The following is a 17624-nucleotide window of genomic DNA, read 5'->3' as shown; positions in this document are numbered from 1 at the left end:
CTGATCTAAAAGGTGGGAAAATACTCGCAGGTAGAGCAGATCTACCTGTAAAAAATGTGGGGTTCAAGGCAGCAGAGAAAACACCTGAGGATTTCTAGAAGGTAATACTGCAGCACAACGCTGGAAGTGAGACTCCCAGAGGTTTTTCTTTTTCACACAGAACAAAGCAATGTGTAGCACTTGTGAGCCTATCATTCAAAATACAGATGTTATTAAAATGCTACTGATATTGACATTATAATAGTAGGCTGTGTGAAGAACACGGACTCCATGGATTTCAGTTCACATACATACTGTGTACGTAAATACTATGTATAGTATATAATATAAATGAAAACACCAAGCAATAATGGAGCGATGCAATGAACCTGTTGGGCACCCTATAGGCTTTAATAAAGAGCCTTTTCTGTCTTTGCTTTGATCTCAATGTCCTGTCAAACCCAATTATATTCCACACCTATTATTTTATACTGTACCGAGCCCACAGAGCTCCCACCTTCAGCCAGAACAGTAAAAAAAGTATTATACTGACCCAGGAAGGGAGAGCTGGTGACAGAAGCAGTGCTGAGCAGCTTGGCTGAAGATGTATTTTCTTGTTTCTAATAGATTTTAACCCACAAATAAACTGAATCTTAAATCAAATGAAACATTTGACAATAATCTCTGCAAGTGAGTAATAAGTCATATCTTTTCAACTTTCAAAGAAAAGCAGCTGTAAAGCCTTTCAATGAAGTATCCTTAAAGCAGATTCACTTGAAACATAGCATAATGTTCAGGAATAAAATGCTTTGAAGCACATGTAAAAGTGACTTTTTAAATAGCATTTTTAATATATGTGTCAAGAATACACAACTGTTCTCTAACCAGATCAACTGGCAAACAGATTATGCAGTACAAGTCATTCTCTAACGTGGTAAAACACCTTGTGTAGGGTGATGTTCTGAATATTGTAACGGCCATTATCAGACTAATTATTTAGATAAGTAAGAAAAGCAACAGGCTTTGAAAATCGATGCCATGTTGTTGCCAGTCCTGAGAATGTAACCCCACTACACAGCTTGAGAATAGTGAAGATGTGCTCTGGGAGATGGTTATGGCTGAACAGACAGCAGACAGAAACTGACATGATGTGTGGAGTGTGTCCAGCTGTGATCAAAACCCAGGGACCTTCTGAAGAGATAGGTTTTCTAGAAAAACCTTTGGAGAAGGTTGTTTATTTTTTATAAAAATCCCTAAATTGTGTATATATGTGTAATAGAAAAAAATACACTTCATTACTGTTCTGAGACAAGTGTTAGCAATACTAGTAGTTTCTTATTTGCTGTTTATTTTTCAAGCATAAAATATTTGTAAATCTGTTATGTAGGCAGAACACCTCAGGACAAAGGATCGTATTACACTTCTGCTGACACAAGAATTTTCTTACCCTGGTGAGACTGATATTAAAGGTTCAATCCCCAGTTCTGATTGAACTTGTTATCGTTCTCTATTAACACTTCCTCCAAGCTGATACAGTATCCCCCAGGGATTCCCAGGCTGGAGTGCTAATTCAGTGCCACTGGGGTTTCAGACAGCAACCTCCCTATCACAGAAACACACCGTGGGCCATTTTAGCCAGAAACGATCCCATTTTGCAGACCCAGGTATGTGTATTAGGTTCATGTCTAAGTCAAAGCATAAGCCATTTCATACGGTAAATAACAGAATAACAACTGGTACAACGTCTACCCTGTTCACTCATTTATCACCCATTTGAAAACAAAGACATCAAGACTTTGACTTAACACTAAAATAACAAAAAGGTCAATACTGGTATTGTGGCTGTTAATAAAACTACACTGAGAAGCAGTAAAAATGAAACAATTTGAACTAATTGCACCTTAACTTTATAGCCTCTCAGTACATGGATAATGGAAGTGGAGTAATGAATTTGTGTTTTTCAAAGAACTGCAACTTTCATTAATGTTTAAATGTCACAGATGTTGCACATTGTTGCACTAGACTAGAAGCCAAGGGTAGCCCAAGAAATGGGCTCAAGATCTTCTTGAGATGAGATCAAGAGATTCATGAGAATGTCATCCTTTAACTATTAGTGTATCTGTTTCCAGAATACACACTGCGGTCTTCAAGGTACTGTCATTATTTATATGCTATAAGTTTCCCTCAGGATCAGCATATGTGGCTGTTTCAGTGCAAACCAAATTCCATGGTCACAAACACAATATCCATACAGCATTCGTCACAGCTAGCCACAACATTGTACATGTCCTAATCTTCTCCTTGGACCAACATCCTGAAGGCATCTTTTCTCACAGATAGGAAAAGTGAAATCTGGGACAGACAACTCTTAAAAAGCCCTGTTTCTGCTACAGACTCCCCTTTTCAGGCTTGTGTGTTCTGGCTTGTCTGTTTTATATGCTAAACAACAGACTTCTGACTAATGGTTTAAAGACCTTTCAGCAGCTGGGCAACCAGAAATCATTACAAAAGAGACACTGCATACAATTAAAGGCAGACATAGCCAAAAGCAGAAATAATTTTACTTTTAAATATGACTTAAATGTACATTCATTTTCATGGTGACCTTTATATTGTCAGAGCCATGTGGCATAACTGGAAACACAAGTATGGGATTTTCTTCCCGCTACTCTAATAGAACAGACACAATTGTTCCCTTTCCCAAGTTAGCTAGTTTACGGTTCTACGTTTTCTGGGCTGCTTTTCTGCTAGAGGCTTTCCTGCTCTGTTGTTTATATTTGGCAAAACTCTGTTCACTTCTGGAAAATAATCACAGGATCTGTTTTCAGCTCAAATAGAATGCGGGTCTAGTAGTTTACCAGCTGAATGCATCTCAAAAAGGATAACAGCATCCAATAATCAGATGTTCTGTGATTGTTTCTGGAGTATTTCAGTGTAAAGAGTTTTGGCTGAACCCTCTTGGTTAACAGGCAGCCATTCAGAGAGAGGAGTTAACCAAGGAGGAGCAGCAAAGGTAGAGATGGGGCTGAGGAGGGATGAGTTTGATATAAATGTGAGGAGAGGTGCGTGCAGGAGTGCAAGAGGAATAACAACATCCAAGAATCAGATGCTTTGTGAATGTTTACTGAGTATTTAAGGATATTAAGTTTTGGCTTAACCTGCTTGGTTAAGAGGTAGCCTCCTGGCCATAGGATTTGGAGGCTTGACTCCCAAAAAAGAAACAAGCGTCTAGAGGGTGCTCCTACTCTGTCCTGTTCCCAGTTTCCCTGTGCTTGTCTTGTCCTTCCGGTGTGTCTTTGTCTGGGGTTATATATTTCCAGGTCACCCTTTCCTCCTGGATCAGCACTGGGGGCTATGGATTGTCGTGAAACCCACCTATTACTAGTTTGCCCCACGTCCATGGCCTGAGAGCATAGGTTTCTATAACGACATCTTCTGACCCCCTGAGCCTGGGCTAACCTCCATGTTGCCCCTTTTACCGCTACGCACAGGGTCTCTACTGCTCACCTTTGTCATTCCATGGCATGCCCTTTCCAACATTCAAAACAGGTACTTGAGAACCCTCAGTGGAAAAGCCTTATGTTCCTCTCTAGCTGCAGAGCAGCTGGAGGGACTGGCTCGGCTGCACGAATCTTGAGAGCATGAGGAACCCAGGAAACCCAAGAGGCCACTGGCTCTGCAGCTGCTTGCAGTCCAAGCTCAGAACTGCCTAGCAGCTCAGGCACAGCAATCTAGGCTGCTGTGCTCCTTTATCTTCATGGATGTTGATTGTAACATAAAAAAGCATTATGCTGTCATCACGTTTTTAGACACTAAAGAACATTGAAGCAAATGAAATAGACAGCTTCACAGTTGCAATTACATTTCCTTCATCGTGTCAGTTTTTAAATAACTCTAATTGTTCCTCATTATTATATGCATGTTTCATATCTGGCCACAAGTGTAAGTCTCTATAACTTATTTATTCTTTAGATCAGTTGCATTGCAGTGACTTCACTGACATCTTGCAGTATCTGCCTGAAAAGCAGGACAGCCAAGTTCCTGAAGTTCAACTCTGAATCCTGCCAGGCCTTGGTGATGATGCTGAGCCTAATGGAGAGGTGTCATTGAAATGTAGGAAGGAACGCCTGCTCACGTGAATTCCAAAGCCACTGTGAGTCACTTGAGATTTTCTTGTTTTCCCATTTTTTATGTAAAAAAATTGGCTCTGCTAATGACAGGATCTGAGAGCTAAGTAAATTAACACAAAGAAAATAATATTTATTTCTGCCTGTTTTGTCATTTATAATTATGAATTCCGATGATAACATCTAACGGCAAATTACTTTGCTTGACCTTGTCTGGCTATTAACCAGACAGATATGTAGACCGAGATGCATCAGAAACAAACACTGGGATTAGTTTAATTGCTTTTAAAAGGAATGGGAATTTCTTCCTTTGACATGAACTTTTCATGTAACATTTATTCCTTATTGCTCACACACACATGCAAGATTAAGCTTGACAGGCTCAATTAGGATTGCAAACACAACTGGGCACTGTAGAATAATGGAGAATTATTAAATGGAAATATTTTAGGTCACAAATATTTAAGTTGTAAAGAATCAAAATAATTAAGGTACAAAAAAATGTATGATTATTTTCCTCGCTTACAAAATCAGGCAAGTGTGTGTTGATGTTTTGCGTTATGGGTTTCTTTGTGTGTGTGTCTATGTGGACAATAGAGATTGTAAGTGAGTTTGTTACTAGAATTGTTAAACATTTGTATAAAAGAATAATGAGGTGCAGATTTATAGAGGCTCAGCAATAAATCAGTTCTCGCCACATCAGGCATTTCAACTGTATTCACTGCCTTTAAGCAGACCTGAAAGTGCTAGACAAAATTAACACCCATATTGCATATAGAACACAAAGACCAGAATACAGACCACTGAACGGCTTCAAATCCAATTCTAAAGTAAATTGCATCAAATTCTAAAGTAAATTGCATCAGTGTGGTTTGTCAGAAGTGGGGACACTGTTAAACAGATTAAGTTTTTTGTTCCTCTTCCATTATACCAGACTTCTATTCAACAGCAGTAGTCAAACTGAAATCAGTATACTATTTTCTTTTCTGAAGCAAAATGCTTAGATGCTAATGCTAAAATCAAGCCTCCTACCAACACAAATTACTCCTCTGTGTAAATTACATACTATTGTATGAAGTTCCAGGTACCACTGCATTAAGAGTACAGTAACAGTAAGCAGAATCTTTGACTAGTGCTTGCATTCGTGAGTCTTAACTCACTAGGGTGCATATCCCAGAAAATGACATTTACTGTATTTGGAGTGTTTTAGGCAATTATTAAATGTAGACTATTATATTTAATGGTTTTATTTGTTCAATACTAAGATTTAAAATGTTGTTTTCCATTGTCTTTTAAATGACCTTATAAACATTTTATTTACAAATTTAGTGTGAGACAATGGGAGATGAACAGTGGCTGGAAAAACATTGAGTAGAGATTGCTCATCTGTCTGTGTGCCTCCCAAAGCAATCTGGCACCCAACTGCATTCACACAACACGTATTTTTCATAATGTACCAAACACTCCTTCAAGCTGTCTGGCACATGAGCATGTTATGCAGCTTAAATTAAGAACTGGTATAAACTGGGGTTTAAAACTAACTAAACTAAGTTAAAACTGGGGTTTGAGAGGAAGGTTAGATTGTAATCTTAACATCTTCCACTCTCTTGTGTGCGTATATACTGAATATCTCCTTCCAGACTTCCCTTTGCACATTTCTCTCACACTCCGCCTCCTCCCTTGTAGCAGCTCCCTGGCTCATTCCTCACGAAAGTTGGGGGGGGGGTTCAAAATCTACATCAATCCTACCTGTATCTGATTAAGACTGCACATCATCTGCAAGGCTGCACATTGGCAATAAAGTCTGAGAAACTACAATCTACATTAGAACAGCTCTGAAGTATTATGTATCCAGGAAGCACGTTACACAGTGAAAAGACATGACAGGGAATGTGACTGTAAGTGATGATATTAGACTGAGAAGACATAAAGTGAGGTCATGGTTGTTCTGTTGACATTAGAGACCCCAGAGCCCTTTTCAGAAAAGGTATGGATCTGCCCAAATACCATCTCAGTTCAATAAATTTAAATTGTTGTATTTAAATCCCCTGTATTGATTAAGATTCACAGATTTTCCCTCAACATTTCACTGTTGCTTTATCTCCCTATTTACAATTCCTAATGACTTTATTGACATTAGGCTCTCTTGTTAAATGACTTTTTTAAATTAACAGAATAATTTTAACAGTTTGAACTTCATTGAAATCCCTTCTTAAGAAAAAGCTGCACACAGAAAGCCTTCACCTCTTCCTCCAAGAACAAACATTTTAATAACCTCTGGGATACATAATGCAATCCAAAGCAGACTCTTACTCAGAAACAAAAGGTTAATTTCTTGGTATAAGCAGAGAATATTCTGGACCATTATGAATTTGTTTGAGCAGATGAGGAAATGTTCATCCTAAGACTTTGCCGAATTGAGAGAAAACCTTCCAGCCATGCTGTCCTCATGGATTATCCAGTGAAAATTGATGTTAATATTTTTTGTCATCACAAAGAATCTAAACTCCATAATTGTAAAGCAGTTCAAACTAGCCATTTAATAGTCTTACATCTGACTTAAGATATTGTTTTATTTTAATTTCACTATCAGCTTTCCATCACCCCTCTTCCATGTGATATTATTTTTAGTATTCTGTAACAATAGCTTGCATCTTCCATACTGATAGTAATTTAATATCACTGAGAGCTCTTAAGTAAAAGAATCTTCAATCTTTGACACATCTGATAAAGTAATTATTCTTGTTTCATGTTCATATAGATATCACAACCACACAACAGAAAATGGTTCATTTTAAATGCCAGTTGGCCAGATTTTGAAACATAAAGTTACTTGTAGTTTCCCCAGCATGTTCATTATTTCTTTACTCCTGCAATCTGTTTGATTTTTTACAATACTTTTATATTTTTGTAATTGTTATGAAAATAAGACTGGCAGTATGTCTGACAAATCATGTACTTTATATTTATGTTACAAAAACAGATTAATAAAAATTGTTCTATGGCAATACCAAGCTGCATAACACACGCCTTGGTCAAGTCAAGAGGCAGCTGCTGTTTAGGATTGGATCTCTAGGGCAGCAAGTGATGTCAGCATGCTACTGTATGTTTCCTAGATCCAAGAACCTCATAAAGCCATTTCTATAAAGATCACAGAGAACCACAGCATGGTTTTGCAATTTGTTCCAAATGGCTGCATCTCTTTACTTTTATTTTAAAACTGCTGTGGTTTCCATTGATCAGAGTTCGTGGCTATAAGGACGGCAGCCCAGTTAGACAAAACTGCTGAAATTACAGGTGATTTAAGATGACTGTCAATTAAAGAACAGAGTCAGAACTGCCAATTTCTCCCTCTCACACACTGATGAGGGCAGAAGTGACAGATTCAAACCCAACTTCTGTTCAAATCTTAAGAAATTCCAGTTGGAGGCTTTAGAGAGATGTATCTGCACATTTCTAAATGGCAAGTAAGGATATTGTAACATAGGAGATTATATTTAATTTCACCTTGGCTTTTAGATGCCTACCTTCAAAGGCACTACTTCTGCACTTGCTTTGAAAGGTCCATCTACCAGCCACGCTAATCTGAGCAGTGGGGATTCAGCCCAGCAGGCTGGAGAACTGAGATTCTTTAATTAAGGCAGATTTATTTCCTTATCCCCACAGATTTAAAATGTGCATTCTGAAGACTAAAGCGAACATACTTGAGTTAACTTTAAACAAAGCATCATTCAGCTGGAGAACACACCGGTATACAGTAGTTAGACAGACAGGAAATACAGCACTTCTTCTTGTTCACAAAATGTAAAACAAATGTCAAAATACACTTAAAAACCTTTGACATGGTGTTAAATCTCTATTCAGGGCTGTAAAGTGACCTATACAGGTGGAAAAAAATGAGTCAAAAGCCTCATACCCTAATAAATCCAAATTAAAAAAATATAGTACAGATTCAGCAGTTCAGTTAGAACCTAATAAATGAGATATAGAGATTAATTGTATCAGAGATTGTTCGGTTTAAGGAGGAGGAGGCAGAACCCTCCTCACTGTCACAAGGAATGAGCCAGGGTGCTGTTGCAAGGGTGTTGATGAGGAGGAGGGAGAGTGTGGGAGAGATGTGCAAAGGGAAGCTCAGGAGGAGATATGTATTTATACAGTACATAGGAGTGCAGAAGCGGGTGAGATGAGGACCTTCCTCCTGATGTTCTGTTGAAAAATCTATTTATTCCAGTAACATATTACCATGATACGTTCATATAAACCATATTACCAACACCATTTACAATAATATTAGTTTAAGACCTGCAGTGTTTTGAATTCAATGAAACCAAATTATAGCATTAACAATAAGAAATTCTGCTGTTCTCATTTGAAGAAATATAATATAAAAAAATCAGTATCTGATGAAAAAAAGAGAATGATAACTGCCAATGTATCTTTTGCTACTGACTGTTAGCAACGAACCACAGAGTCTCTTATGACTGTCACTGTTCACTCACTGGGCTCACAATGGAAGAGCCTGTCAGCTGTTTTGAATACAAAGTCAGGGTTTGGATCTCATACTTGTGACTGGATTAGAGACCTTCATGGGTGTGCAGAAATACAGGGACATCAGCACAAATGGAGCATTTCCAGTACTGATTGGTACTTGAGCAAATATAGTGAAGGGGATGAACTTAATCTAACCATAGCTCCAGTACTTATTAATTTCAATAATACTGGCACTGCCAGGCAGGATCAGTTGGTGTACATTCTGGTAAGCCTAAAATGAACAGTAATTCATCTCAGTCACTCTGAAAACCAAGCCACATTTAGGCTATACAGGAAGAGCTAAGTATTGGCAAACACAGCACAGTAGACTCTCTGCCAGTGCTTTGGAACTGAGAGCAGAGAGTCTGCTCTTAATGCTAACCACAGTGATTATGGACAAATTTCATGCTTGAGTGGTGGACAGTATAAAACTGCCCCTCATCAAGTGGAAAACATGTCTTACTGAGGAAATTGTAGAAATGAGCAGTGCTTTGGTGCTCTCAAACAAGAAATTCAAAGAGAAAGACTTTCATTAAAAGAGTCCAGACCTCATGTAAAAAACTGTGTTTGTACTTTCTTACTAATTCCCAAAAGGTCAGACGTTTCCATCTTAGTAAGAGCTCCATCAAGTGTTTCTGATTAGACACAAAATGCCAACTAAACTGTAGCACCATGATGACTCACCAAGAAAACAATAAAAAAGTTAAATGAGGCTGTCCTTCTGCAAGGTTTTTGGAGCAGCAACTAAACACTAGCTAACAGATAAAGAATGTTAAATTTAGCAAACAGTAATGTCCAAAAATGATTAATATCCTTGATGAACTGTAAATAAAAGTTGATTTAGCATGAAATTCCAAATGTGCATTCTGCATTTTGGATACAAATAAAATAAACACAACTTGCCTTTCTATATCACTGAAAATTGACTGCTAATGAAAAGCCATGATTAGAGGCTTAAAATGACAGGATTTTGTAACTAATGTACAAGGTATGAACACAATTGATCAATACACTCCAGAAGCAAAGAATTTAGTCTTTGTAAGATTTTTAGCAATGTTACAAGGAAGACCTACTGACACACCAGATACTTTTCCCTGCATCCTTCACTCAGCTCCATGGACACACTGTCTAACTCATTTTATTAGAAGGTGCTCTCGCTGATGGGAAAAAAAGTGTTAACACCTTGTAACTTGATCTCCTCAGACCTCAGTGTCTGGCTGGTGCATACTCTGAGAACTGTGGAACACAAAGGCGATTGCTTGGATAACTACATAAATACACTTTTCTATCATGTACAGTGCATAAATGGGTTTTTAGAAACCATTTATTTTCCTTTGTGCAGCTAATACAACTAATGGGTCTTAATTCTGGTACTTTCTTTTAGAGTTATTTAACTGAGAATTTGGAACTCCATTGTCATAGTTATCTGAGCCTGGTCAGCATTAGGACAGGAGGCCTGACCCCATACTAACTGCAGAAAACCACAATGTTACTGTAAGGGAATGCACTAATCAATTTCAATTTCAATATGGTTTGGGGAAAAAAGCATTAAAATTATCTTTTAATTAAACCAAAAGCGGCATACTTCAATGTCTGTACAGTATGGTGAAATGTCTTTTGACAAAAGCACTTCCTAAAGAGTCCTGACACATTGCTGGAACTTATTCAGCAAAGCTCACTTGTGGATTCCTCTATTAACTGTTTTACAGATATGTAACCGAATCAAACCTTTAGACTGGAAACATTTTGGCAATCAGATCTTAAACCGTTTCACCAGTAAATAATTTATTCCAGTTTCACGCTTTATTTAGGATAAGAATCATTACTGCTCAGCAGCAGGGTGTTGCTGTTGAGCAGTAATATGAACATATCAAATACCTTTCCACTGCTTGGCCTACTTTTAACAGGAAAGAAGGGGAATGATTTTAGTACTCACAATTCCCCACACTGCAAAAATCCTGTACATGGCATAAAATGACCTTAACTATGGGCTTAGCTCAGAATAGGCTCAGGACAGAAGAGAAAAGATTAATGCTCTGACTTCACTAGCTCGTCTCTCACCTGTGGGACCTGATTCTAAATTGAGAACACTAAGACTGAAATGAATTCCTTCAGAGGCAGTGGCTAAATAACTACTACTGCAGACTCAACAAAAACCTTAAAGAACAATAGGATATAATATAATATATACTGTATAAGTTATTTTGTCAGTGATTTAATTTTCATTTTGTAAAAACAAATCCAGTTTATGTATTTGTTTCATTTTGGAGTTGATAAAATCAAAATCAAACAGGAATCCTTAATTAAAATACAGTATTTAATTATATTTGACATTGATTTTCTAATTTACGGTGAATAATATGCACCACACAATTTTGACTGATGATAAGAAATAATGATGCCTAAAAATGTGTTTTCCTTGAAGGGAATTCATTTTCCAGTACATCTTCCATTTGCTTTGTAATATGGAAGTACAATTATGTAAAGCCATAGATTAAAAATAAATAGTTCTTAATAACTGCCATGATATAAAGAGTATCACAGATTGAATTCTAAAAGAAAACAGATGGCTTTTTTGTAGCAGAGAGGCAGCAGGAACAGGAACACTTCAAGTAGCATAAAACGAAGGGCCCTTGGCTTGGAAAATATCCTGACTGACAACTGACTGCCTTGTGCACACGCGTCTCATTGGTCTCATGTTCTGGACTGGAATCAATCAGAGAGCGCACCATTTTACTACTTCATCTAATAAACGTACAATGCTGCATCATGCGTGCATGCTGGGTTGCACCTGGGTTGGCAATATATTTTGTGAGTGGCTAAAGTACCGTACTTCAAAACTTTAACTTAACTGCTATAAAAGTTTTCTCTAAACTCACAGCTGTGTATTTTTTTCCATTCAGATTCCCATTCATAATTATGTGTGCCATCCCACGCTCTGCTGGGCGGGGTTCAGCTGCACTTCCCAAAGACAGAAGAGGACCCAAGGATTCTCTGGAGTTACAGCAGCCCTAATGAACACAGACATCGTCCCTGGGAGCCAGTGCAGGAGAAGCTGTTCAGGGTGAGGGTCAGAGCAGGAGACTGCCCTAGCATTACCTCGGCTGCCTTGCCCAAGCAGGAATGGCTGGCTGTGTGCCTCAAGTCTGGTCCAGGAGTGTGAGGAGTGGGTTTATTTCTGTAAAGGCAGGCTTTACTGACATGTTTGATGCAATGAAATATGGGCAGCAGTCTTGCAGGAGAACAGAACAAACAGAACAGGTTAGGAGGCATCGTCTCATATCATCACAGCACCTGCAGCATGTGGCCATAAGATCACCCACTTCCCCGCAAGGGGAATATCATTCCCTGGATTCCACACCAGGAAAAGCCTGTAAAAAATCTCAGCCGTTCCTCCAAAACACAACCCACCCATCAAGTTGCATCTATTCCTTGGGAAGCTTTAGCAATAGTGTTGATGGTGTGTTGCGAAAACACATGACTACGGCAGGAGGTGCGAGGAGGAGAACTAAGAGGGAACCAGAAGAAATCTGCTGGCTATTAATACTGATACACCTAAGAGGGAAAGACTCTGACCCCCTCTACAGGCTCTGCTTCACCATGAGGCAAGGTGGGGCAAGACCACATAGCTGACTGATACAAGGCTGCATCGTTGGGCACCAAGACCAACTGTTTTTGATTTGGTCTATGCAAAAATACCATTTCAATAAAAGGCCTCATGACACAAACTTACAATAAAACTGAAATACAGAATTATTGTAAATATTATTGCTATGAGTGTCCCCTGCGATGGACTGGCATCCCATCCAGGGTGTGTCCTGCCTTGCACTCGCTGCTTCCCGGGACAGGGTCTGGCTCCCCTGATCCCCTGCAGCCCTGATTCAGTTTCAGCTGTTAGAAAACAGATGAATGGATTATTGCTATGAGTTATATAATATATGAACGGAGCCAGTGTCAAGGAGTCCTGATTATACCATCTCCTGATCTGGGTTTCCTGCGTTCCTGAAGACCGCCCTCGCATCTTCGACAAAACGATGAAAACTCCTGACCGAGTTTGGTTTTAGTGCAAGACAGTGTTTTATTTTGTGTGTGTGCCGGGCTGCGGTTCGTCTGGAAAAGGTGGATCTATAAATTCATCCAGTTTTCCTGCTGTCTGTGGTTTCTGCAGGAGAACCGGTAATACAGATTCCCCCTCTTTATGCTTTTACCTGTTCAATAAAAATCTTTCAGTGGCTATAATCTTGCTTGCTTGCATCTCACTTAGCTCCCAGGCTTGAGCACAACTGTTTCTTTGTTTCATTCCTCATCACAAAAATGTGTTTACTGTACATATTTATTTTTTTTATTGCATCTCCATGTGCTGAACACTGGCACATTCATATAAAGTTTCAGAGGTCATTAAGAAATTAGTGACCAGTCTAAAATCCAAAACCCAAAAATGACCACTGCCAGAACTGTCTTTCTGTATGTGGTCAGTCAACCAGCGGAAAAACTTAAATACTGTAACTTCTGATATTAGCAATGTTAGTTAAAGGTCTACAACCAGGAAGAACCTACACTTCCCAAGAGCATAAGATCGTGAAGTTCATCTGCTTGCTGGTTGGGTTTTGTATAGCCATAGTCCTTGAAATGCTCTTTATTTTTATTAAGTCTGTTTGTTTTTTAAAAACGTATTTACCTATTTTTCTTTTGCTCAACTTTTTCAAGGTGATCCTAAATCAAAATTCTAACAATATAAAATGTGTTTTCGGTTTATAAAATAACAGTAGTTGACACAAGCTAAGGTATACTGTAAAATGAAACTGGCATTTTTAAAAATATATAGGCACGTTTACGGCAGTGTTGCTGATATTTTCTCTTGCAGTCTGTTTAAGAACATCTCACAATTTATACACCCTTATTTGAAGATTTTACTGTGCATTACAACGCTGTTCTGATTTAAGATCGACAATTGTGGAAATTTGCCAGTTTTGCTGATGTTAGAATTAGAATTCAGTGACACGAAATGGATCAATATCGAGCAATATGAAGTACACAGGATCAATGTGGAAGTGCGTGTGTGTGTAAACAGTGCATCCACTCAGTCTGCTCCTCAAACCACCAGTTATTCCTGGAAAGGGTGCTGGAAGCTGGAGTGTCTCCCGGAAGCATAGTGTGGAAGGTGAGAGCCGATCCTGAACGGGAAGCCAGCCTGTACGGGCGGCAGGAATAAGGCAGGACGACAGACATCACCCCATCTCTCCGGCATGTTTCTGGAAGGCAGGTGGAAGCCAGAGCACATCCACTTGAGCACAGGAAGAACAAGCCCCACACCAGAATCGAACCCAGGACCAGTGAGTCCTGAGGCAGTAGCAATAACAGTTGCTTATATAAGGATCGTTTAAAATATACACACCCTGACAGTGATGTTCAAGCAGACACACTGATCACCTGTAATAGAAGGGTAGGGTAAAAATATATAGTGCAGTATATCAGTGAACAGCAGCCCATGGGTATTTTATTTTGCAAATGTTCATTTTCAAAACGTTTTCTTCTGGAGTTAACAAAGAAATTGTTGTCTTTATACATTATGCGGCCACATAATTTATTGATGCTGCATTTCCAACTTCAATTTAGAGAGCAGTGCATTCTGCCATAATGAGCAAGATGACCTACTAACCTTATTCATTAGAGAGTTACTTACATGCAGTACAGTATATGCAGGGGTAGATAAGTAGAGTAAGGTGCTTGTGCATTCAGTTTTGCTATACAGAATATATTTACCGTATATATCTTATATGTTATACACATGCATATACACATATATGCATGCATAGTACCGTATATACAGTAGATATATTTTAATAGAAACATTGACTGAAATAAAACAATAGCAGCATCCCCTGCTACTGCTGCAGTTCAGTCACCCTTCAGTCTATTAATTTAGCAGCTAGCACACTTTTCAAAAGCCATACATCAAATCATACCTTTATGCAATTTAAAGTGAATTGCTAGTGCTTGCTAAAAGCCATGGAGCATCATTAATCATTTCTATCAGTCACGTTTACAGCTTCAAGGTCACACACTAGAATGTATAGTGTAACCAAACATTACAATAAGGTTTGCATGTAATACTTTCAAGCATGTTTTCTGCAGCGATGCGCATTTCCCCGTAACGTTGATATTTTCACTTTAATTTACCGTCGTAAAAAGAGCCAGTCAGACAAGGAAGAAAAGTGAAATTTGGCACCTCGTGTCTAGCCTGTCTTTCTTTTTTTTCTAAACGGAGCTGTCTGGCTGTCTGACACCTCTATTTGGGCTGCTTTCATTGGCGTTTCTTTACGTTGCGAAGGGTAACAATGGATTGCCAAGCTTCATCACAGGCTAGCCGTCTTCATTTGCCCTTGTGTTATATGCACAGTCTGCTCCCAAAATTGATTAGCAGTACTATAAAATTTGGCTAGACACGTAAATATAATAATTAAGACCACAGGGGAGGGGAAGCACTCAAGCTTTTTGTTAAGAGGCTGAGTCCCGCTGATGCACCTGTTCCCCCGAAAAAGTGGACTCTCCACTTCGGAAACGACACCCTCCCGGAGCAAAAACCCGAACCGACACTTGGGGGAAGAAGTGCTACAGGACAAAAACATTCATCAACTGTACTCGACCAGAGCCGAGATGCAGCCATATTACTCAACCTCATAGCGCGGTCACCATGACAACGGGATGATTTGGGAGACATACTCAGAACTGAATTGATCTGATAATACAGCTGTTTTTTTGGCTCTCCCCCCCAGATAATCCGGCGAAACGACTCTGAGCCGTATGTATTAAGCGAACCAAAACGAAAAATGAAGCATTTGGTGTGAATAAACAGCGGCACGTTAACAGTATTCCCAGGCAGAAATTATGAAGTGTTGCATGCTGGTAATGTACTCTACATAAAAACGCACCCGAACTCAAGAGATGTTAGCGTTTTAAATATTGCATCTCTCGCTGATGCTTATTAGATCCCTTACTCAAAAACAGTTGAATCAGATTGAAAAAAATCTACATTTAATGTGCATTGTGCTACTCAATGTATTCCCAGTTCTTAATCGTTTAACCCTAAAAGCAAGACAAATAAAAAAAACTACATTAAAAAATATGGACCGTCTTCTGCCACACGTCATTTGCATTAAAGAAAATAAAATGCACTTACTCAAAACGAAGAGAGGCCGGTTTTCAGAGCAGATCTCTTTTCTCCTTAGCCATCCATGCAAAATAATCAGAAAAGGCTTCGTGTCCACACTTGTCCCATCCCCCAAGCCTCTGCGCCAAGCACCGCACGGTAGCGTCTTGATTAGACCTGCACTCCGACCACTTGCCTGATCCCCAACGCTGCACGATGACCAAAACCGTCCTGCAACCGGGGTTTGGGGGCTGACTCTCACTGGAAGCGGTGTGGTGGACTTGTGTGTGGAAACCAGTCTCCCGACCTCCCCTCTGCGCTGGCTAAGAACAGCAGTGTGGTAGCACACTGAGCACGTCTGAAGGAGCGCAGCACAGATTGAGGTGGTAACTATCTGGAAAGATTATCTGAATATGAATTCAGTCTCCAGGGAATTAGTTTGTTTCTTACCAAGGCTCAAGGCAATGGTCACACATGTATTATATATACTATATATGCATTTCATTTTGCTAAAAAAAAAGTTAATCTCAGGGTTAAACAAGCTGTTATACCTTAAAACCTATGGTATGAAACACATCACTTTCCAAGTTATTATTTTCTAGTTGTGTTTTTAGACTATGTGTGATGGACCTTTTTTTAATTTAAAAAAAATCTGTAAAAATGCATGCACACTGTAAAGTAAAATCTGGCATCAGGAGATATAATATGTTAGGTGTTAAATTTGGATTTTGTGAGCAAACCTGGCAGTCAGGGGGGTCAGATGTTGGTGACACGTTATGATTACAGAGGGGCCATCCTTGCTTACTAACAACCAGTGCTTACTGGAGAGAGAAAGCACAGAAGCACACCTGTTTGGTCACACCTGTACCTGCACGCCTATAGTAAATGTGCTAAAGAATTAGAACACAAGAAATGTTCCAGATACAGGAGGTCTTTCAGTCCATCTGGCTTATTAGGTTGCTTAACGATCAATGAGCAAAGAATCCGATTTCATTTCATTTCATTGCATCATGCTGAGTTCAAGCTTCAATTTTACACCTAGCAAATACATTTGTGTCCAGTTGCTGGCTATCCGTGTAATTTTTTTTAAAATGTAATTGTTCTTAGTTTTGATCAGTCTAGAATCCTTTTGTGTTTGTCTTTTAATGGAAGTGATTAACTGAGGTTCGAGAGGGTCAGCAATGAAAATCAATCTCACACACCTGTTCCTAATCTCCATCACTACAGAAATCAGCTCTTTATATTGAGCACAAACTCCTCCCTTCGTATTCATCTCCAGCAGCCCTCCTCCTCCTCATCTCCACCTCACTGCTGCCCCTGGGTTCAGTCTGACTGGGGTTCGAGTCTCCTCTTCCTGTGGCCAGGAGGCTGCCCCTTAACCAGGCAGGTTAAAACAAACATATCCCACCAAATAATCCAAACGTTCACAAAGTATTCAGTTCCTTGATGTTATTGTCCCTCGGTTAATTATCAGTATTTCTATTATTAGGTATGATTTATATTTATATATTTCTAAACATGTTTATTTTAAAAACAATCTTTCTTTTTAAGACAGGGTCTCAGTGGGAGAATAGTCAGAGATGAGCAATCTGAACATTACCCATTACAGAACCACAGCATGTTCACTCTCCTAGCTCTCTGAGGGCTGTTGCCCGTATAAGCAAAATCTTAGCCATCACATGATGAAATTTGCATGATTCCCAAGTAGATTCCCAAAACCTCTCCGGAGTCCACCAAAACAGAGAGAGTTTGCAGTCTTCAGTGTTTCCACATAAGCTTTGGGCTGAATATAATTTAGTTCTAGGATTGCAGCTGCTGGCTATGAGCCACTATACAGT

The 17624-nt window shown here is 39.1% G+C and overlaps 1 protein-coding gene across 1 annotated transcript in view; it reads right to left on the bottom strand.

Moving 5' to 3' along the window:
* The window catches only part of psd2 (pleckstrin and Sec7 domain containing 2), a 110496-nt gene extending 94350 nt beyond the window's left edge, over positions 1-16146 (bottom strand). The window contains exon 1 of the mRNA XM_088933030.1: positions 15817-16146. The gene's annotated coding sequence lies outside the window, so the exon portion shown is untranslated. The remainder of the gene's footprint in view (positions 1-15816) is intronic.
* Between the last annotated feature and the right edge of the window lie 1478 nt (positions 16147-17624).

The sequence above is a fragment of the Atractosteus spatula genome, chromosome 14 (assembly GCF_055471065.1).
Source record: "Atractosteus spatula isolate fAtrSpa1 chromosome 14, fAtrSpa1.hap1, whole genome shotgun sequence".
NCBI lineage: Eukaryota > Metazoa > Chordata > Actinopteri > Semionotiformes > Lepisosteidae > Atractosteus > Atractosteus spatula.
The sequence above is the reverse complement of the archived record's forward strand: the minus strand, read 5'-3'. Positions and strand labels throughout refer to the sequence as shown.